General features: G+C 38.9%; 1 protein-coding gene across 1 annotated transcript in view; it reads left to right on the top strand.

Moving 5' to 3' along the window:
• Positions 1–24,663, top strand: part of LOC129730681 (uncharacterized) — a 413,412-nt gene that overhangs the window by 129,902 nt on the left and 258,847 nt on the right. The window lies entirely within an intron of this gene.

Below are 24,663 nucleotides of genomic sequence, written 5' to 3'. Positions count from 1 at the left end.
AAAATGGTTTATCATGACTTTCTTGCCGAGATTTTTGTGCGGTTCCACAATGTTTCTTTTTTACGGCGTCATTTTGAACTGAAATGAGCATGCATGAACAAAACAAACCTATGTCGGCGTTGGGATTCGAACCCAGGCGACGAATGTGGTTGGCGGAGACGTTACCAACTATGCTGGGTCCCGTTACGCTGAATATAAGAATCCCAAAAAAAAACAAATTTATTTTCTTATCCGTTATAGAAAATTAGGTAGTTGGTTTCACATAAAATTCACCCTTTAGTTCGCCTTTCTCAGTCAAGGATTCCTTAAGACAATCAGAAATGGATTCATTCAAATGTTCCCGTATTTGCTCTAAGAAATGCAGAGCGTGCTTAACATTCTCCATCTATCGGAGAGCCACAATTGACGGAATAACTCCAAATGGCCGAAACACAAACGGCCGGATATCAAACGGACGAAATGCAAATGAATTATATCAATACTAACGAGAGGCCGAAATTTCAATCGGCCGAATCACTACATCGAACTACGTTTTTCTTTAGCCTACCACATAGGGATGTAAATAGGATAACTATTACCGAAAACGGGACGAAAAATGCCCCTTTTTAAATGCTTATAAATCGGTTTGTTTTCAACCGATTTCCTTGATTCTTGCAGCAATTGATTGGAAAATTATACACGCATCCACCGAAATGTAAAAAAGTGTTGATTGATTAGGCGAACTATTGTACTATTGAAAATTGTTAAGCCTTGTTGAAACGAAAATTACGTCCTCAGATTGGTCGCTTGCTGCCTTTCTCTAAAACGGTCGACAAAATAGTATAACTAGTTAGCCGCATCGTAGCGAATTGCGGAAGTAGCAGCAGCGGCTTGCGAATCACATCACGTATCTAAGCAGCAGCGAGGTAGCACCGAACGTCTCGATATGCCAGTTAAGGGCTTCGGTCTTCTTCCCGCAATAAAGTTTTGCTTTATCTTGGCAACAACACATTCTGTGCTGAATCCAAGAAAACATAATCTGTCGCGGCCGTCTTATTTACTGAATGCGCAAACAGCTTTTACAGATTTTGAACAGCAAAATGCCTTTCTCAAGGCAAATAAACAAGTAATTGAAGGTGTTCGCGCCAAAACTCCCGCCTCAGCTGTGAGTTACTGTCATCCGTGAGTGACCAGCTGAGGCCCAAGAGACGCTGGTTTGCGCGCGATTATTTTAAGCTTTGTTCTGGCTCGACAATGCTGCCGTCCGTGAGGCAGCCTATATAGGCGCTCTCCACAGCAGCGCCAGAGTTAGTCATTAATGTGAGTCGTTAATTGTTAGTCGATAAGCTTACGGTGGCAGCGCCGTCACGCTGCCACTGTTGTAAATAAATAGAATAAATGTACCTTAGTGAAGTAAAGACATATTTAGTGCCGTGACCAGGATCGCGCCAATTTGGGATCACCCGCGAGTGTTCGTGTTACGACAAAGTTTTCGATTCCGCCATACGAACGGAGTAAAAGTTCCTTTCGCCGCTGCTAGTGTGCGATATGCAAGTTGTGGCAACCACACAACAAAAATTTCTGTTCGAGTGCCAATTTTACTAACGGGACTTCACCCGCATCGAGCTAAACCTACACGGCTAGGTAGAGTGTTCAAGTTGCTTACGATAACCCTCACGCGTTGTATGTCAGCCGATAGTAAGCAGTCGGTAGTCAGCAGTGACGCAACGCCACCGGTTTTGCCGCATCGCAATGGCAACAAGAACAATGAAAAATGTGCGGTGAGTGAAAACAATAGTCAGATGTACATTTGTACGCACAAAAGTGAGTGGACATCGGACTACAAGGTTGTGTGACGGTCAAACGGACGTCTTTATCAATTTGCAATTGACAAAGTAAAATTCAGTAGTGTAAAACATTTTCGGACAATGATTCCCGTGTGCCACTCAGTGCTGAGCCAACAACGAACAGAAGTAGAAAGTTGCCTTCAACAATTGGCGGAGCATGCCGTTCGCTAATTTCAAGGTATGCTGATCAACGGAATGAATCAACATTTGCATCATCATGGGCTGCCACAAGCTAAAAGTGGCTAGGCGGGTCCAGCAGTCGATGCCTCTTGGGGTAGCGCGTTAAGGTCAACCGCGGTGACCGAAAACTGCTGCCCCACAATCCTTCTTAGTTAAGTATTTATTTTTGCATGCAACAGTGCAGTACGTTTATGCTGTAACAATTTTTAGTTCACGTCAGCCTTCACCCGAACCGCTGCGTCCACGAGTTTTATTCGGAGCAAACCTCCACCTGGACTTCTGCGTCATTTTGTGTGTTTGGAGCTTTGCCTCCATTTGGATCCATGCGTCCCCGCCATGGAATGGTTAGTAGCCGTGCCTGCTTTCGATGGAGCTGTGTGTTCATCCCGGACCCACGCGTCTGTACAAAGTGATGTTTGTGGAACAGTGCCTCCATTAACGGACCTGTGCGTCCACGCTGCTGTCGGAGCCGTGCCTCCAATCTTTCGGAGCGATGCCTCCAGGAGCCTAGCCTCTTTTTTGTAAATATTCGGAGTCGTACCTCCACCGTTCGGAGCCCTGCCTCCTCGTGTAGATAGTCGGAGCCGTGCCTCCACCCTTCGGAGCGATGCCTCCAGGAGCCCTGCCTCCTTGTGTTGATATTCGGAGCCGTGCCTCCACCTGCCGGACCCCTTCATTCGGAAAACGTTGAAACCCATGGGGTTTCAAGGGGGGGAGTATGTTCGCGCCAAAACTCCCGCCTCAGCTGGGAATTACTGTCATCCGTGAGTGACCAGCTGAGGCCCAAGCGACGCTGGTTTGCGCGCGATTATTTTAAGCTTTGTTCTGGCTCGACAATGCTGCCGTCCGAGAGGCAGCCTATAAAGGCGCTCTCCACAGCAGCGTCAGAGTTAGTCATTAATGTGAGTCGTTAATTGTTAGTCGATAAGCTTACGGTGGCAGCGCCGTCACGCTGTCACTGTTGTAAATGAATAGAATAAATGTACCTTAGTGTAGTAAAGACTTGCGTTTGCGTTCGTCGAAAAAAGAAAACTTCTTCCTGGGCCGTAATTGCCCACTGTGATGCCAAAGGGCGAAAATAACCCACAACGTAGGGCCGTGCGCGATCAGAAGGTTAATAACTTTTTGGCAATAACACAAGCATTCTGCGCTGGATCCTAGCAGTCAAATTCCTTCGCGATCAAAAAATTTACTCTATTTAATGACCTAATACTGTTGGGGCAGCGCAGAGGCTAGAACAACAAACTGCCCTGTTCTGTTAGGACGCCTTAAAAAAGGTGATTAATTCGACTTCACAGGAATAAATTGAAGTCAATTCAATCAATCAACATGAACAGAATTTCGTCGTTTCCCAGCTGCTCAGTTGCAACATGATGCAACACGCAACAGCGAGCATACGAAATCGCTTGATGTTACAAACCGCAACACGATACGGGTTAAAATGGTTGCGTGTGTGAGAGCACCATCGGTATTTATTCGCTGTATACAAAAATCAAATGCGAATTGTAAAATAATTCGTCTAAAGAACATTAGAGAATGGGACAACTGAACAGAAAGGCATAGGCCACGCCAACCAACCTTCGGCTATAAAAGAGTGTTTCTGGTAGAATCAGCTACGTTTATTAGTCGGAACAGCGGATTGCAGCGGATAGCAGCGGGTTACGCCTATGGCTGCATTTGAATCGAACAATTCCTTGCCTTGTGGTTGGTCAACATGTCTCAGTCTTCTCACTTCTCAGCGTGTGTCGTTGGATACAACCTCCTACTTTTGTTATAACTATTTTATATTGCATACTTTTCAAGTAACATTAAATAATGGATTACCAAAATGAAAACTTGATAAAAATTTGTTCGATGACCTAGTCGGTCGCTGATCCACCGTCGGAAGCGGCGGCCTCTTGCATGCAAACAACTGATCTGCTGGATTACCCGGATTACTAAGCCAGGGCCGGGTTTAGGCGCTGGGGGCCCGGACAAATTTGTTTGTGAGGCCCTTTTTTCTTAAAACGATTAGAGGTAACGTTCTGGAAAGTGACGAGCAAAAAAGGTCACCCCAGGACTCCCGGGCCTCTCAATTCAAGGGGGCCCTCCTAGTGTCATTTGCCTCCCCCCCCCCCTCTCAAATCCGGGCCTGACTGAAGCATAGGGGCAATCCTCTAGTTTATGTCCGAACGCGCGGTAGCGAGTAAGGAGAGCATGCGTCCTGGCTAACAGCGTTAGCCGAAGGCCAAGATTTTGTTGTATTTATTTTTTTTCAATTTTTTTTATTTCTTTTTGACGTAGAACTACGTCTGTCAGGAAGTTCGGCTACATGCTCGGCCACATAGGGATGTAAAATGAAAATTCAAAATAGGAAAAAGTGAAAAATATGTCCAATTTCAAATGCCAATAAATCGGTTAGTTTTCGATGGATTTCCTTCGTTCTTGCAACAATAGATTGGAAAATCTTCTATGAATCTTTCTAAATGCAGAAAATTGCAATTTTATCATTCGAACTATTATACTATTGAAAATAGGTCGTTATATAATTGCTTCGCCAAAACGGCCCACACAATGGTAGACCTAGTGATTTGGAATGTACTATTTGGCATATATAAGAACCTGTTTCAGCATAAACTACTCATATTAATTCTAGACAGCGACAAGAGAAGTCCTGACTTAGCAGTAGCAGTGCCAACGGATAGCAGCAGCAGCTATGAAAATGGATTTTTTTTCCTGTATGTCTGAATGACACTGGGTTCTGGGTTCTTCATGCTGATTGTCTTTTGTGGCGGGCCCTGATTGCTGTGCACAGGTTACGGATTGCTCGTACTCATTGATGGAGTAGAACTGTTTTGTTGTAAACCTGTACCCGAATTAGGTACAACATAGTTGATGCAACAAATGGCCTGCTTGGGATTTGAGCTGCATAATTGGTATGGAGTTAAAAAGTAAGGCCCTAAGAAGTTGTACTTAGAGGAAGCAAGAGCTCCGCAGGAGCAAAGCAAATGCTATGAACTCTCTGGTTCAGAGTTACAGAATCGGCAGGTGTCGTTCAACATTACACCGATTTTCTCTAAAAGATAAAAAGCGGGACAGTGTCCGGTAAGGAGTCCCCGCGATTATCCGTAGTTCATTACGGTTTAGACTAAGTAACTTTCTGGCGGTTCCGGGGTTCGGTGGGATTATCTGTTTAGCTTGTCTTCAACCCTGTACCTGTTGCCATTGGGATGCTATTTCTAGCCTTTCCCAAGTTAGTAGTTCGCTTTTGATAGCTGAATTTGACGTACCCAGAAACGGCTCGGGGCCAATAAACCGCTGAGCTGATCCCTGTCTTGCTAGGTTGTCCGCGTGTTCATTCCCCTCGACTCCGCAATGTCCGGGCATCTGAGTTCTGTCGGGAAAGTTTCCGTGGAGTTTCAATGTATTCCCAAACAAGTTTGGAAGCGCATTTGACGGACTTAAGTGCTAGTAGTGCTGCTTGACTGTCCGAGAATATAATGAAAACGGGTTGCAACAGCAGCTGTGAAGCCAGCTAATGCAGCGGCACTTCCTTCAGAGTAAAATGCTGCCTGTGCACAGTGTTTTATTTTGCCGATTTCGTGCTCTAAATTGATAGTGTTTTCAGATTTGATTTTAGTGATATACTTTACTTGGAAAAGTTTCTATGTATTTTATTGTCCTTCTTTCAGAATAAAATAGTTAGTAATTAGTTAACCTAGAAGTGATAGAGAAAATTTATTTTTTCAGAACAGTGAGATAGACAGTCAGTGTCTTCGAGAAAGTTATTGCACATGTTTCCGCTAGTAATTTTGTCTCTTTTTTGCTTTTTTGCTGATTTAATCTAGCTATAATTCGAAATAAACGGTAAAAAATGAATAAATAAATTTTCCCTATCACTTTTAGGTTAATTAATCACTGAATCATCCATTCTGAAAACTTTCTCAAATAAAGTATATTACTAAAATCAAAATTGAGGACGCTATTAATTTAGAGCACGAAATCGGCAAAATAAAACACTGTGTTATGTGCGGTAGTGGGGCAGCATCAGTAGTAGATACATAAGCTACCTTCTCCAATGAAAAGTTGCCTCATTTGGCAACACACAAACGTTTTGGGATGCTGGCATTCAAAATATATGGGCCGTCAAATTTTCAGTGTGAAAACAACTTTCAACTGTGTTATCAGAAAAATGTCTTAAATCGCCTATGACAGGGTAGTACGATCAACATTTTATCCGATATGAAATTGAAAAACAATTGTCCTTATAAGGACAACAAAATGAGTACAGTGACGTTTCGATTATACCACGATTAAAATGAATTTCGTATGAAATGTATTACCTTATTAGGATTCGCAGACCAGACCTCAAAAGACTCCAAAGTTTCTTTTCCAAAGGCTCTTATTCTGCGCTGTATTAGTGCACTGCAAGGACAGAGCAAATGTTCTGCGGTTTATTCGATCAATTTATAATAAATTTGTTAGATTGTATGACTATAATATAAATGCCGCATTCAGGATTTTGATATAAAATTTCATATATGTTAATTTTAAATCCACATGAAAACAGGGGTATTTTAGAGTTGTAATGTCACGAAAAACGTATAGTTTTCTACTTCGTGGAAACCCCTTGCATTTAATCAAACTAATATTTCGTTTTCTATTCATGCTCAAAACTACCTTTGCTTCGACACTAAAAGATCTCAGTTAGGTTCAATACAACTTTAGTTGCAACCGGGTTCAGTTTGTGTTGTAACTCACGATTTTTTTCCTACCCATAGTATATTTGTCTATGCCAGATAACACACTTGATGCGTTTTAAGGCGACACCCATAAATATCGTAACGCAAAAATCGCTTACCGCCCCATAAAAATTACCTAACGCCGTAGTAGAATTTGCCTAATAAAAATGCTAGGTTTTGGAGAGTCTCTGCAGAGATTTTTTGTTGTGTTACATTTTTTTTTTTTTTTTTAGGGGGGATTTGTTAGTAGCTTAAGTATTTATGATAAATATTAGTAAATAATGAGTATGTGTGTCCAATCACAAATGGTGACTTCTCATCACTGTTAGAAATTTGTAATTTTAATTGTTAGGATTTGTTTGCTTTCGCAATTAGGACTTATCATTCGTAGGGATTTAAACCTACTTGTCAGAAAAGGGGAAGTAAACTTACAACTAACTTAATTGCTAACTTATTGGCTATAAAGAGAGCTTATCGTAGCAATTGAGGATTGCAACGATTTTTGTCGAAAATTGTTAATAACTTTATTTGACATAGCTTCTAATGGTTCAACACCAGTAAGTCTATGTAATTCGAGTGTACCAAACCAAGGAGGACGCTTCAAAATCATTTTCAGAATTTTATTCTGAATCCTTTGGAGCGTTTTCTTCCTTGTTGAACAGCAACTTGACCAGATCGGTACAGCATAAAGCATTGCTGGTCTAAAAATTTGTTTGTAAATCAAAAGTTTGTTCTTTAAACAAAGTTTAGAATTCCTCTTGATGAGAGGATATAAACATCTCGTATATTTGATGCACTTGGCTTGTATACTCTCAATGTGCTCTTTGAAAATAAGTTTTTTATCATAAATTAGTCCCAAGTACTTAACCTTGTCGGACCAACTTAAAATAACCCCATTCATCTTGACAACGTGATTATTGTTTGGCTTGAGGAAAGAGGCCCTAGGCTTATGCGGAAAAATTATCATTTGAGTTATAGAAGCATTGGGAGAGATTTTCCACTTTTGCAAGTAGGAAGAAAAAATATCTAAACTTTTCTGCAATCGACTGCATATGACACGAAGACTTTTTCCTTTTACGGAAATGCTTGTGTCATCGCAGAACAATGACTTTGTGCATCCTGGAGGCAAATCAGGAAGATCTGAAGTGAATATGTTGTACAGGACTGGACCCAAGACTGAACCTTGAGGCACACCTGCTCTGACAGGAAATCTATCAGATTTTGAATTCTGATAGACAACCTGCAGAGTTCGATCAGTAAGATAATTTTTTAAAATTTTGATTAGGAAAATTGGAAAATTAAAAGTTTGCAATTTCGCAATCAAACCTTTATGCCAAACACTGTCGAATGCTTTTTCTATGTCTAAAAGAGCAGCTCCAGTGGAATAACCTTCAGATTTGTTAGCTCGTATCATATTAGTAACTCTGAGCAATTGATGAGTTGTGGAATGCCCATGGCGAAATCCAAACTGTTCATTTGCAAAAATTGAATTTTCGTTGATGTGTGACATCATTCTGTTAAGAATAACTCTCTCAAACAGTTTACTTATTGAAGAAAGCAAACTGATTGGTCGATAACTTGAAACTTCAGCTGGGTTCTTATCCGGTTTTAAAATGGGAGTAATTTTTGCATTTTTCCATAATTTGGGAAAATATGCAATTTTGAAGCAGCAATTGAAAATTTTCACTAAAAAATCCATTATGCTCTCAGGGAGATGTTTGATTAGTATATTAAAGATTCCATCGTCACCAGGTGCTTTCATATTTTTGAAATTTTTAATAATTGATTTAATTTCATTCAAGTTAGTTTCAATTATTTCTGCAGGTAAAAAATTCTGGGAAGAAATTAAATCAAATTGACGTGTGACTTCATTTTCAATTGGACTCACAAAATTCAAATTTGAGTTATGAACACTCTCAAACTGCTGAGCAAGTCTTTGAGCCTTTTGTTCATTGGATACAAGAAAACGTTCACCATCTTTTAAAACTGGAATAGGCTTTGAAGGTTTCTTAAGAATCTTCGACAGCTTCCAAAATGGTTTTGAATATGGTTTCAATTTTTCAACTTTAGTCTCAAAATTTTGATTTCTCAGAAGAGTAAATCTATGTTTAATCTCTTTCTGTAAATCTTTATAAATAGTTTTGCCCTAGGCTTATGCGTTGATATTGACGTCTGCGGACATTTTTCAAACGAATTAGAAGTTGAAGATTTTCGTCAATTATTGATGAATCAAATTTCACTTGAGCCTTTGGAACAGAATAATTCCTGGCATCAACAATTGCACATTTTAATGCTTCCAAAGCGGAATCAATATTCACTTCGTTTTGCAAATCAAGCTCATTATTGAAATTTCTCTCAATATGAGTTTTGTATCTTTCCCAATTAGCCTTGTTATAATTAAAAACAGAGCTCATAGGGTTTAAAACTGATTCATGTGATAAAGAAAAAGTTATTGGAAGATGGTCAGAATCAAAGTCAGCATGTGTGATCAAATCACTACATACATGACTTTGATCTGTCAGCACCAAATCAATTGTTGAAGGGTTTCTTACAGAAGAAAAGCATGTAGGACTATTCGGAGACAAAATAGAATAGTATCCTGAAGAACAATCATTGAATAAAATTTTGCCATTGGAATTACTTTGAGAATTATTCCATGAACGATGTTTAGCGTTAAAATCGCCGATTATGAAAAATTTCGAACGATTTCTTGCGAGTTTTTGTAAATCACCTTTAAAATAATTTTTGAGCTCGCGTGTGCATTGAAATGGTAAATATGCTGCGGCAATAAATAAAATCCCAAGTTCAGTTTGAACTTCAATTCCCAAAGTTTCAATAACTTTCGTCTCAAGATGGGGAAGAGCACGATGTTTGATTCGGCGATGAATAACAATTGCAACTCCACCGCCGGAACCCTGAATCCTATCATATCTATGAACCACGTAATTGGGATCATATTTTAATTTTATGTTAGGTTTCAAAAATGTTTCAGTAATATTGCATATATTACATATATATTGCAATATGCACATTATTTACTGTTAAAAAATTAAAAAGCTCATTCTCATTGGCCTTCAATGAGCGAGCATTCCAATTTAATATTTTAATTGTTTTATTTAAAATCATTGCTAAATTTTAAATTAGAAACAATTTTAATAGTAAAATTTGTGCCTATTTGAATGGCTTCAAACATTGATTTTGCCTGCAACATGGCGTTCATAAGATCGAACATTGCCTGTTGCAAAAAAGAAAGTTTACCTGCCGTAATAGGCCCCAGGGAGTTGACATTAGAAAAAATATTTTCGGCAGCAATATTAGCTGGAGTAATAGGTGTACAATTATTTTCTAGCGTGTTTTGCTTACCCATATTAACGGTCATTTTCGAACTACCAACACTAGGCGGTATAATGTTCGAACTACCTGTAACCTGTGCATAAGTTAAACGGGTATGCAAAGGAGTAGGTAAACTATGCGTCATTGGTACGCTTGGAGAATTTTGTTTTGAAGTTGGTTTTAATTGAGAAATTGAATTTTGTTTACCTTGCCTTGCCTTAACAATTGCTAAACGGACTGGGCACTGATAAAAATTTGACATATGGTTGCCGTTACAATTCGCACAGCGAAAATTTTTACTCTCTTTCACAGGACATGTGTCCTTTTTGTGAGAAGAGTCTCCACAATTAAGACATTTTTGGTCCATGTTACAGAATTTGGAACCATGGCCATAACGTTGGCAAGTACGGCATTGGGTGATATGCTTTTCACCTCCGCCATACTTCCTATAAGTTTCCCACTTTACACGCATATTATACAAAGCATGTGCTTTTTCAAAAAATTTTAAGTTGTTAACCTCATTCCGGTTAAAATGAATTAAATAATTAACAAGGGAAATTCCAGTTCTCTGACTGTTTTCGCCTCGTGATTTTTGTTTCATTAGAATTACTTGGGTAGGGGCTATGCCAAGTAATTCTGTTAAAGTAAGTTTGATCTCATCAACGGTTTGATCGTTGGTGAGACCTTTCAAGACAACCTTGAACGGCTTGGCGTTCTTGGTGTCATATGTAAAAAATTTGTACATCTTGTCAGTTAAATACTGAACAGGACGATCACGACCCTTTACTGAGTCGGCTAATAAGCGGCATTCACCTCTACGGCCAATTTGATAGGTAACTTTAACGTCAGAAACAAACGTTGAAAGTTCCTTTTTGAATATATTAAATTCAGAAGAAATAGTTACCACAATAGGTGGAACTTTCTCCTTTTTTAAAGATTTTATATTTTGTATAGTTTCATTATTGGTAACTTCCTTTTCACCAGCTTCTTGCTCAGGCAAAATATCAAAAGGATTGTCACTACAGACACTCGATGTGTCAGAAAGAGATGCCTCTCTTTTCCTCCCCGCAGCGATGCGAGGTTTCTTTTTCCGTCCAGCCATTTCAGGTGATACGAAAAAAGTTAAAACAAATGTTAAATTCAAAAGTAGGTAGTCTTGAGAAAGACTGATGGGAAATAACTTTCAGGTAGTCTTTAAAAGACACACTGACAAAACACAAACTTTGAAGCTATAGGCAGTCAAAGACCAGTCCACAAGCAACCGAAAAAACGTCTGATCTGTAGGACAGTTCAAGACGCACTGTTGTGTTACATTGATCTTGCCTCCCGCCTCCCCTATGTTACAAATCGTAACGCTTAAGGATACCCCCTATGAGCGTTACTTAATTTATGGATGTCGCCTAATTAGTTTATGTCTGAGAATCGATTTTGTAAAACGGGTAATGTTTTTAACCATTTAGCATTGGATCATCCACGTTACAACATAAAAAATCAAGCATTGGACGTATTTCCGACCACTAGAAGCGAAAGATCATATCAATTATATTGAATTTTAATTGTTGTCCTCATGGGAAAAATGTTGGAATAATATAAGGTGGCATTTATAAAGTACGTCACGCATATAGGGGTCAGAGGAGGTTAAGAAAACCGTGACGATTTGTGACGTAGGGAAGAGAGGGAGTCTAGCGTTGAAAAATATTTCAAAATATAAAATTGACTGGAAAAATTGATCAGTCAGGACTACCTGAAAACCCTTAACTTTTGAATTCTATAAAGATTGGTCATGCGGTTCAAAAGTTATGGAAAGAAACGTGTTCTGGAGACTATTTAATCTCACTCATGTTTCTCAGAGATGGCTGGACCGATTTTCATGAAATCAGTGTCATATGGAAGGTGTAGTTGCCTCATAAGACCCTATTGATTTGTTTTGCAATCGGACTTACTTTGCCTGTTATGTTTCAAAATGTGAAATCCAGCTATGAAAAGAAACATATTCCGAAGACTACTTAAACTCACTTACTTTCCTCAGTGATGGCTGAACCGATTTCCACAAAATTAGTGTCAATATCCAACTGCCTCATAACACCCTATTGAATTTTACTGTAATCGGACAGTAAGTTCGTCTGTAATGTGTCAAAATGTGAAAATCACGAAACTTCATTATCTCAGAAACTACACAATCGATTTGAACAATATTGATATCAGATGAACGGACTAGTTAAGGGTTAACTGATGAATTACTTGGTTCCAAAGTTGTGAAAAAACCTAAATTAGTCGACCTAGCGGTGAGACCCAGCCTTTCTCATTCGAACTTATTATATTTTAAAATAGATTTACACCAACACTTAATAAATACACCTTGGTCATTTCAGCTGAATTTGTTATTCATTCTTTACAACAAATTTTTGGTAGCCATCAGCACAACTATACATGAGATGAAGAAAAAAAAAGCACAACTATACCGAACATTCAAAATATAACTTTCACACATATGAACATACATTAACACATATACATCCCTTTGAGGGTAAGTTTTGTTTCTATTGCGACAAAGTTGTACACGTGGCAGACTACGCAGGGACGTTCTTTCTTACAATTGACATCGGGTCGTAACCGTCAGGGTTGCAAGTAAAATGTAGGTATAGTTTTGTTCTACTACACTTTACTGCTGGAGTAGTCGACCTTCTGATCGACCTCCAAGCGAGTAATGATATCTTTATTGAAAACAAGGTTTCTTTATTGAAAACAAGATTTCCTTATTGAAAATAAGATTTCCTTTTATAGCTAAACATAGGTAAACATTTACATTCATTTCTGCGACAACTGAGGTGACGAGTACGAGCGCATTCTTTTTGCATTGTTATTTTGGTGATGGGTTTTTTCGATAATAAATAAACATTATTGCTATGCGCATGGGTCGCGCTGTGTGCTGAGTTGCTAGGTAGGCAGATTATAAGGCCACAGAGGTGTGGTTTGTTGTTGTTTATCTGTTTTACCGTTGCGTCAATGACTGATTCATACTACACCACACCCCTTTGGGAGAATAATGTAGTGGAGTGTAATTATTCTAAAGGGCCTGCCTGCCTCAGTTGTCTCTTACAATAATGGTTTGGTTGTCATAAACGGTTTTTTTTTCTTTTAACTATACTTTTGTGATTCTGTTTTTGTGAACAATAATAGTTTTCCCTGTTTTAACCCTCTCCCGCTCACAAGGTTTATCATTAAAATTTATAGCTTCACGAGAAAATTCAAGCTGAACACTTTATAGACTTACTAAAATTACTGTCAACTGTAGTATTTTGAAGAAAATGCCCAGTGATGCTCTGAGGCAGCATATAAAAATTTATGGAACAATCGTAAGCACAACTAACTATTTTATGTCAAGATATGATGATTATAATTCTTGGTGCTTCAGAGTCACCATGAGCGGGAAAGGGTTAATATGCTTTATTTCGCAATTAGGTTCGTTTATTCAGGTTTTTGTATAAGGTCCAATTTAAAATGAATCTAGTTTCTTTCTGTTTTCGTTTTTTAGGTATACTGTATCATTAATGTTAATGTAAACTGGGTTGATACCGTTATCGTATCGTATTTTTCTTTGCTGTTTATTCTCTAAAAATCTTTGTCTTGCTGCTTCATGAGATTTTGGTAATTTGAATTAGAGTTCACTTTTAAATGTTTCAAAGTTGTAAAAAGGTTCATTATTACTTCCTAGATTATCTTGTGGTAAATTTGCCTTTTTTCCAAAAACTTATTCGAATGGGTTGAAGTTATAATCTGAATGAGGTATACTGCCTAAAACCGCATACCAGTCCCATATGGATTTTCATCGTTTTTGAGTTAAATATCAGATTCCATCTGTTTCTTGCTCTACTATCGATTAAGGAAACAAAAAAGTATGTTTTATTTGAAGAAAGTCAGAAAAAAATGTGAGGTCAAATTGTCCCATCTTAAAAATAATCGCATATCAGTCCCACCAAATGTTCTTCCTGATTATGGCCACATTTTTTTCTTCGATCCAAATAACAAATACTTGGTGCTGTTTTCCAAGCTTTTTACTCAATCAGAAGATAATAGCCTTGAACAATGCTGCATTCTGCAAGGGGTTAATTTCCTGTGGATGATGCTCACTTCAAATAATTATTCAAGTTGAAATTGTCAGAACTGAGAAGAAATCGTTTTTAGTTGCTTAGCTAAAAACAGCTTGTACCTCTTTTCATCGCCGTCGTCTTTTGTCAAGTCACTGTTGTAATGAAATTGGAAACTTCTCTTTCTCAATACCACTTTTCCAATATGCTGAATGCACGAGCTAATGCGGAATAATTTCATTCAGCAAGATTAGCGAAATTGCATCCCTCCTTTCTCTGCTATCTAGAATTAATAAAAAGTGTGCTTGGCTCAGTTAAACATAAAATTGTATCGTGCCGTGTCAAATAAACCATATTAAATCTCGAAGTATTGCGAAACACTGGAGACATAAGAAAGGTTATTATTCACTAGCATATCCATGACTTCAACCTTATATTTTGCTTTTTCAACAACGACCTTAAAGTCGGGATGTCTCCGCCATTCTCCATGCAGAATGTTTAGAAGCTGTCTGCGGCTAAAAACGTCTGCCCATATTCAAAACACTTGAGAAAAATATAACTACTCCAACACCGAGTGGTTGAAAGTGAGACTGGTATGCGATTATTTTGCTACTCGATGGCCCAAATAATCGCATACATATTAGTCTCTTCCTTATTTTTCATTGTAATTTTCACGACAAAGGCAATTCTTCAATAAAGAAGTTATGAATGAGGTCTATTTCATTACATTATGACGAAAACATTAGAATAACCCACCCCAAACAGAAGAAATACCCAAAACAAGAAAAATATCTTCAAACGCTGTTTTCTCAACTTGATGATTCTCCAGATGGGACTGATATGCGATTATAGGCAGTATAGTGTTGTAGAAAAAGTCGGAATATTTAACCCAGTCATCCCAATCTGATTGGTGCTCATTGATGAATGACCGCAGATATTCGTTAAGACATCTGTGGTTTTTCTCCAATGATCCAATTGATTCTGGATGATAAGGTGCTGAAAAGGTTTGCTTAATTTGTAGTAGTTTGCATACCTGGTCAAGGATCTCGTTTTTATATTCCGTTCCTTGATCAGATCGCAGTTCCATGAAATGATCATAAATAAGAATAAAGTGTTCTACTAGGGCTTTAGCTATAGTGTTGGCTTCCTTGTTTTGAATTGGAATTACAACAATATACTTGGTTAGATCGCACTGTATTGTAACGCAGAAGCGATTATTATTAACGGTTCTTGGTAGAGATCCTACCGTATCTGCGAATATAATTTTGAATACTCTCGATGGGGTTGTAGTTATCACCATCGGTTGTTTGGTATGCCTGATAATTTTGTTTCTTTTGCACAATTCGCAGGCCTTTACGAGTTGAGCAATAGACCCTTTCATATCGCGCCATATATAATTTTGACGGACACGTCGGTACAATCGGTGTTGTCCTACATGTCCTCCTGTGGGTATGTTGTGGTGGTTATGTAAAATTATTTGGATTCCGTTAATATCCTTAATAAATTTTGGTTCCTTATAGATTAATTATTTGCAAGTCTTTCAAAATGTCGTTTGCCATTATTTTAAAATAATTAATAGGTATCATTTGAAACATAATATCCTCTGCAGAGGGCGCTATTTTGTGCGTAGTCTTGATTTCGTGATTTTTTCAATTTCTGGAAGAGCAGCTTCTAGTATCCGTCTTCCACTTCTTACGTCTTGAAGCACTTTCCTATTTTTCTCTGAGATATCGATTTTTTTGCCATCGATCTCGTATTAACTAGTAAGATGTTAGCTTTAAGTTGTTCTGACGTAATAGCAATACGTGATAAAGCGTCTGCTGCTACGTTTTTCTTACCTACTATATATTCAATATCGTAATCGTATCCTTCTAGATCGATACGCGTTCTTGTTAACTTAGATGTAGGATTTTTTATATTAAATAGATAGAGAAGCGGGCTATGATCTGTTCGTACGGTGAAGCGTCTACCATATAGGTATGACTCAAAGTAATTTGTCACCCAATGTATGGCTGTTAATTCCTTGAGTATTACTGACTTTCTTTTCTCAGCCGGGGTAAAAGTTTTACTCGCGAAAGCTATAGGTCGATCTCCTTCTGCTGTAATCTGCGACAGTACTGCTCGCTTCCAATGTTGGAAGCGTCTGACGTCAGGATAAATTTGTTCGTAGAATCCGGGTATTGTAGTGATTTCGGTGACATTAATTGATGTCTAAGGAAGTCGAATGCCTGTTGGCACTGGACTGTCCATTTGAAAATAGCGTTTTTTCTTTAGAAGTTGGTTTAGCGGATAGGCGGTATTTGCGAAGTTTTCGTAAAATTTACGATAATAGTTGCAGAACGCAACGAATCGTCGAACATCGTCTGCATTTTTGGGTATTGAATACTTTTTACCCTTGTCAGTTATTTTATGACCGAGATACGTGACTTCGGACTTCGGGCTAAGCAACTTGCATTTTGCAATGTTTAGTTTGAGATTATATTGTTTTAAACGTTCAAGTATTTTTTCTAAGTTTTCCAAATGGTGTCTCAATGAACATCCAATGACAGCTATGTCGTCGGTGTAAATAAACGCGTGTTCTGGTGTTAGGCCAGCCATAGCGATTGCCATCATTCTTTTAAAGCTGTTCGGGCTAATATTCAGTCCGAATGGCAGCCTTGTAAAGTGGTAGTGATCAGAGTTTGTCGGGAAAGCTGTAAATTTTCTAGAATCCTTTTCTAATGGGATTTGGTGAAATCCTGACATTAGGTCTAGTGTGCTAAAATATTTTGCTCTACCAAGTTGGTCTAATATGCTTTCAATTCTTAGTAGCGGAAATTTATCTGGCATTATTTTTTTGTTAAGTTGGCGGTAGTCGATAACTAATCGCAATTTCTCTTCGGAGTCTTCTGATTTCTTCGGTACCAGAAGGATTGGTGAATTGTACGATGAAACCGAGGGTTCAATTATTTTTTTGGTTAACATTTTTCGTACTTGTTTTTCAATTTCATCTCCTTGAGAGTGAATTGTTTGAAATTTGGAATGTACACAGGAACATTGTCGTTAAGGCTAATGTTCTGTGTATAAACATTATTGGTTGCAAATTTCTCATCTTCCAACTGAAATATGTCTGCATAATCCGTTATTAGTTTTTTCAATTTGGTTTTTGCATAGGGTGTGGTGTGTCTGGTATCTGTTTTGCCTAATATCCTTTCAACCCTTTTTGCGTCATTTTTCTTATTGCCCTTAGTTGGGACTATTTGAAAGTTACGAAATGGTTCTAGCTTAGGTTTAAATTTTGCATATGAAATATATATTGATTTCTCTGTAATGTTACTAAATTTGAATATTGGTTGGGCTGCAGACGTGATTGTATTTCCACAAAATACTCCTGGTTGGATTTCTTGTGAGTGTACAACCATGTCTTCAGTCAATCCTAGGTTTGGGATATATCGTGCTACTTCATGCCTAGCGGGTAGATAAAGCATATTTTTGAAATTATCCTCGATGGGTACTGTAATTTCTTGCCCGTTGATTGAGCAAGTCAGTAACCATGGCTCGTAATCTATTTGGCATTTGTACTTTATTAGGAAATCTCTGCCGATGATTCTATCTGTAGGAATAGGAAAATCGTTGACTATATGAAACTTTTGCTCCAGCTGAGCGGTATCCACGTTTATTTTGGTAAATGTACTACCCAGAGAGTGTATTCTACTCCCGCCAATTCCTGAAATTCTTGTTTATAATAGATTTGGGTTGGTTTGACTTGGTTAGCTTTGATGATAGAAATATCAGATCCTGTGTCTCCTATGAAAGTACACTTAGAGTCTGATAACTCCACATCCAAATACACAAATTTTGAAATGGACGCATTTATTGTGTATGCTGTCCAAACCGATCCCCTAAAAAATGTTGATTGTTCTGAGGTATAGCTTGTAGCTGTTGAGGCATTGCCTGCATACCCAGTTGTTGTGGTTGAGGGTTTGGTTGTGTTTCTGCGTTAGTGATATACATGCGGTTTTGAGGGTAAGAGTATTGCCTTGGGGCGTTGAATCTTCCTCTTTGGTGGGTGGATGGTCCTCTTTGGTACCTATTGTTACCTTGCTATTCGTTCGTTGGCCTATTGTAGTAGTTAGGTGTGTTTTGGTAGCGGGTTTGGAAGTTGGGTGGATTTTGGTAGCGAGGTTGATAGTTCTGTTGGTAACGCGGTTGGGTGTTAGGTGGATTTTGGTAGCGAGGGTGGTAGTAGCGAGGTAGGTAGTTATTTTCCTGGATATTATTGTATCTTCCTCTCCCTCGTCCTCGATGGTGGTTTTCTCTGGCTATGAATATTTGAGCGGCTGCATTCTGGGCAGGTTTGAAATCGTCCCACTCCCGAGCCTTTTGAGTGGCTTCGTGGATGGTTTCGAATTTACCAGCTTGCAGTATGCTTCGTGTGGTGTTATTATTGATACCTTTTACTAAAGTTTTTACTCCGGTTTTCGTAGCCATTTGGTTTGCTTTGTCCGTGGGTATTGTTTCATTATTAAATGTTGTTGCGAGCTGTAGAGTTAGTTTCTCTACGCTATCGCAAAAGTCTTCTAGTGGGCCCCTTTGTTTTAGGGTTTCTAATTTTGTTTTGATCTGCTCTGAATTGATTTTCGGTGCGCATTGCGTCTTTAATTTTACTAATATTTGGTCTAGGTTTGCTGCTCCCGTTATGGCTTGTCAGGCTTCCTGTCAATCTTGTTTTGATAAATTTTACGATGATTTCGTTCGCAGCTGTTTTCTGAGCTACCGTTGCTGCTTCGAACTCTCCTTCGACGGTGTCGGTGAATAAGGCGACAGCGTCTAGGAAAGAGTTGAGGTTTTCTGGTGTCCCATCGTATTCTTGTACGAGGGACGTACCAAGTTTGATGTCGACTTTTGGCGTCATTCTTATTTTGAACCGCTGGATGATGGTTAATTTTACTAATAATCTAAATTTTATCAGCGTTGTCTTAGTTTTTGATGCGGATAATCTTGTACACCAGATAATTAATCTGGCTAGTCAAATTTGGAAAATCTATATCGAGCGTCTTAGCAGAGTGATTTATAAAACCAGAAGGAATAATTATCGGTTTCCCTACCTAACTCCAATTAAACGGGCTAAGTTTTCATTTTACTTACTACAAATAAATAACAGGGTTTACGCTTTGCTTTTTACCAGTCCACATAAGCACTGAGGATGACTGTATGTCACAGTCGAAATATATATTTGCGCGGATTTCAATATTTATTTCCCAAATTTCTAGTAGAATCTAACGAAAACCGATAATTATTCCTTTTGATTTTATAAATCACTCTGCTAAGACGCTCGATATAGATTTTCCAAATTTGACAATGGGATCCAAGCCAAAAGAGCCAAATAAGTTTTTAAAGTTTAAAAAGAGCATTGTGGGTATCCTCAAATTTATTTCCTTTCTTAAAAATTGTTTGAAATATCATGTCACTCCCACGAGTCATAGAGTAAAAGTTAAAAGTCCTATAGCCCCCTCCATTGTGAAACATATGGAACGGGAGTGTTTGAAAAGTAGCATCAAGTTTCTTTATAGTAAACTTAGCTCCACAACATTGGAATGTTATTCACTTTATTCAAAACTGGTCAAAGAATTTCCTTTTGAATTCCAAAATTTTCCAACTAAAGTTAAAGTAGCCTAAAAATGTGAAGGAGAACGAAAACGAACATTGGGATTGAAAAAGTTAAATCAACTGCTGTCGCGACTTTTCTCCACGAGTCGATCCGCCATCTTCAATAGAACACCCAGTTTTAAATAAACGTCCGCTCGTCCCAAAGTTCGTTGAGTGAATCACGCGCGTCCTAAACTTTTCCGACTGGAACCCTCGATCGGCACCCATACTCCGAAAACGACTGCTCTAAGTCACATATACCATAGAATATTAACTTATGTTTCACAAAAGTCGCACGCACATTTATATAAACCGTCACTCCTCACATTTCTTTCGGTCGAATTACTCATACACGCTTCTTCTGATACTCCCTTCTTTACCACACGAAAGGATATATTTTAGCCAGGTTTAACACTTTTGGACATTTACGCGCGTTTTCAAGCAACGCTTCACTTTCAGTAATTTGATCATACCTTAAATACTATTGCCTGTCTCGAACATACCTATACATCATGACCTATACAACTGTGTATATGCAATTTTGACATTGCAAATCAGTTAGCCACCTTCAGTACAGTTACTGCAATCAAAATGCAGTTCGGATTTCTTTTATTTATATCAACAATAAAAGACATTGTGAGTATCATGTGAAGTGAGATTTATTATTAATTATTTACTTCCAGGAATACTCTACCACATTCGCTCCTGCCTCTACTCTAATCGTAAACGACGTACATAAACTTATCATCGAATCGAATTGGTTTTTTTACTTTGGAACGGTCTCGTAAATGTCTTTCTGGTAAAATCTCGCAGCTGGACGATGGAACACAAGTCGCTGAGTCTAATTCGGATCCGTCTACATTCTTATTTAAAGTGTCTGCTGTAAATTTTGATGGGCTCGATTCATGTCGAACTTCGGGGCCAAGATAAAGTTCTGCTGGTGCTAACTTCACATCCTGTACGTTTCTAGTGTATTGTACCCCGCTGCGGCTTAAGACTACGATTTCGGCTCCTTCTCTAGTTAGTACCTTAAAGCGTTCTCCGGAAAACGTTGGATCTGTTTTTGATTTTTTTGATTGTGCCAAAAAAACCGTGTCGCCACTACGAATTGTGGATTCCTTTGCTCCTCGGACTACGTCCGCATGCTTTGCACTAACGAACTTAGCCTCGGCATCTTTTATCTGTAAATTTTCATGATCTAGTATTTTAGGATTCCATAAGCTTACAAAAAGTTCCCCGAAATTTCCAGCCTGTCATAAGCTCAAAGGGGGTGACACCGAGTCGAGAATTTGGAATCAGGTTGTTGTGGTTGTGCACGTATTGCTGCAGTGAATGTCTCCAGTTTGTTCCTTCGATCTTGGATGCAGCTACCGCTTTAATTATTCCCTGGTTTTGTCGCTCTATGGCCCCGTTCGATTGGGGATTTAACGGTATCGATTTCCGAACCTTATTACCTCTATTTTCGCAGTATTGTATGAAAGTGTTACTTTGAAATGGGGGGTCGTTGTCGCTTTGGAGAATGAGCGGACACCCCCACATTTTAAAAATTTCACATAATGCGGAATTAGTACTGTCGGCGTCCTTACATCTCATTTCGAGCACTGAGAGGAATCGCGAGTAGAGATCCACCAGGGCTAAGAATTCGCCTGAGCCACAGCCATGGATGGAAAGAAAATCAACTTGTGTAATTTGCCGTGGGCCATCTGGAAATTCCCTTGATGATAATGGAAGTGGCGGATTCTTTCTGGACAATAGAGTGCAAGTTTAACAACTTTTGACAAATTTCTCTGTATCAACGGACATGCCCGGCCACCAAAAAAATCTCTCATGATTCTCTTCATCGATGTTTCTCCGATTTGACCACTGTGAGCCACTCTCAACGCTTTAATACGGAGTGAGTTTGGTAAGATTGTGCGATCTCCTCCGAAAAACAAGAAACCAAGGACATGTATATTGTTTTTCCGCACTTCGTATCTGCGAAGATCCTTTGGCCAAACATCGGATTTTAACGCCTCAAGCAACATTCAAAGTTCCTCGTCTTCTTCTGAAGCTTTCTCGATTTCGTCCCATGTTATGTTCATGGAGCCCATATCAAGCGCGTAGAGAAAGTGTCCGTCGTCTTCTTCCTCAAATGGCTCCGCTTTTTGTGATTTATGAATTAAGCGAGACAAAGTATCTGCGAGGTTAGCTTTTTCACGTACGTGAATACTCCTTCCACGATAAAATCATATGGTTGTAGTCGCAGGGCCCACGATTCTGCACGTGAAACGGCTCTTTTACCAATCCTATGGGTTGTGCTGAAAATAAATTCATTTGCTTCAGCGTCGGTTCGAATTATGAACGATCTTCCCAGCAGATACGAAGAAAAACGCTCCACTCCCCAAACAACAGTTAGTGCTTCCCTCTGAGTTTGGGGATATCTCTGTTCCGTTGGTGTGAGCGTTTTGGATGCACAAGATATTATACGAGGGACATTATCTGCGTTATATTGCACCAGGACCGCACTCAGGCCAATTGGGCTGGCATCGACGTATAGCTCCATTGTATCTGTAGGACTGTAATAACCAAGGATTTGTATATTCTTTAATGCGTTGTCTTGCAAAAAGTAAAATTCTTTCTCTTCGTCGTTCGTCCAGTAGAACTTACTCGAATTTGCTAAGATTCGAAGGTGTTTCGTTAAGTCAGCTCTTCTTTGGATGAAGCGGTCCGCAAATGTTACCAACCCCAGAAAACTTTTAACCTCGGCACAAGAATTTGGTTTTCTGAAACTTTTAATAGCACTCAACTTCTCATCAGTTACACTCCATCCTTTCGGAGTTAGGGCAAATCCAATGAATTTGACCAGTTGGCTACAGAAGACACATTTGTCGGAATTCAATTTAACATTGTGCTGTTGTAAACGACATAAAACTTCAGCTAAGTTTGCGTCATGCTCCTCTTTGGTGCTACCGAAGACAAGAATATCATCTAGGTAATTCACTACTCCCGAGCAGCCTCCTAGGATAACCCTCTGCATCACCTCCTGAAGAACATCAGGGGCATTACATAAGCCAAACGGCAAGCGCACGCATCTGAACAAGCCGAATTCTGTATAGAAGTTAGTTAGATGCCTGGACTTTTTGTCTAATTCGATGTGGAAAAATGCGTTAGACAAGTCAATCGTCGAGAACCAAGCAGCACCGTTTGATTTTGCCAGTGTAGACTCAAGGGTTGGCATAGAAAAAGGATTTCTTCTTATATATTGATTTGGTCCTCTGAGGTCGATGACAAGGCGGATGTCTTGTTTGCCCTTCGGAACAACTAGCATCGAAGAATAAAATGACATGTCCATACCATCGTATACAGGCTCGATTATATCCGTCTTGACCAAATCCTCAATTCTTCTAAAGCTTGATTGCTTCTGGGATATTTGAAAATATGTTTCGGCACGGTGGCCTAGACGTATCGTAACTGATTCTCACTGGAGGAATATTAAACTTAGGGAACGGCTCGGTGACATCGATCGATGCTATCGTTTCATTCATAAGTAGATCACTGTAACACTCTTGCGTACGAATGGGTTCACTGAGCTCTACCATTAGTACACTGTGTCTCATGGCCATAGATCGTCCTAGTAACGAGCGATTAGCATCCTTAATTACATAAAATTTTTCAAGGTATACCGGTCGCTCTTCACCGATGTACAGGTAAACTTCAAATGTAGCAATTACCCTAATCTCGCCCCTCATAGCATAAGCTTTCAGAGATATATCCGATCCTTCACGGATATTGTACATATTAATGTTGTATCTACCATCATTTTTCAATGTCCAGTAAACTCTCTCAATAAGAGTGTTGACCTGTGCACCGGAGTCGACGAGAAAATCGCATTGCAAACCAGAGACCGTTGCAATTATAGTGCATTCTTCCTTACAAAGTCCAATCATAGCTATAACAAATCTCTCATCTTTATGGTTTTCGGATACAATCACCTATTAACACAAAATAAGCAGATGTGAAAAAGTAGCTGTTAATGTTCTTTTTATTTACTTATCTATTTTTTTTAAATGGCACATTAAGCTTAGTTATTTATGACCTTGTTGTGATTGTCAGTCAGAGTTAATATATAAAGGAACTAATAAATTTACCAGTCATTAAAATAACGTCTTGTCATATTAGCATGTCGCCATCAATTTAAATTTTTGAATTGATCACTTACTTGTTCCACGGATGTTGGTATTGCTTCCTTCTCGTCTACTGAATCAGTATCCAACTGCTTTTCTATTTTAGAAATCTCCTTGGCTGTAACACACTTTATGGGCTCCGGTAGAGGTGGTGGACAAGCTCTCTGAATGTGTCCCAACTGACCACATTTTCGACAAACAAGGTTAGCAGCACCACACTCAGATGGCAAGTGGAAAAAACTATAACATCTCCAACATCTATCAGGACGGAACTCGACTCGATCTCTAGCATTGTTTTTGAATGAGGCATTTTGTTTGTACGCCATCCTGTTTGTTGGCCGAACCGATGATTGTTACGTGGATAGTTTCGTGCATAGGGGATAAATCGATTATCAGTTCTGTTTGTGAAATTTCGTCGTGGTGCCCATTGCCTTGAATGTTCAGCGTTCTGCCTAACCCTTACAGGGGCTAGCATTAATGAATTAGATGTTGCATCACGTTTCGCATGTTTACAAGCGAAAAACTCTTCATTCATGCGTATTGCTTGAATTTCTCTCACCTTGTTTACTAAATCTGTGAATGTCCTGTTTCGACTAACCATTTTCAAAGCAGTCACTCTTACTTCCTTACAACTGGCGTGTTCCGCGATCGTTCTGACGATTTCCTCAAACTCTTGTATTTTCAAAATCGCACAATTGTGCTGTTTCGCCAACTCTGGTGATAA

This window comes from Wyeomyia smithii, chromosome 3 (genome assembly GCF_029784165.1).
Source record: "Wyeomyia smithii strain HCP4-BCI-WySm-NY-G18 chromosome 3, ASM2978416v1, whole genome shotgun sequence".
Classification (NCBI taxonomy): domain Eukaryota; kingdom Metazoa; phylum Arthropoda; class Insecta; order Diptera; family Culicidae; genus Wyeomyia; species Wyeomyia smithii.
Note: the sequence above shows the minus strand (reverse complement) of the source record. Positions and strands in the feature narration are given on the sequence as shown.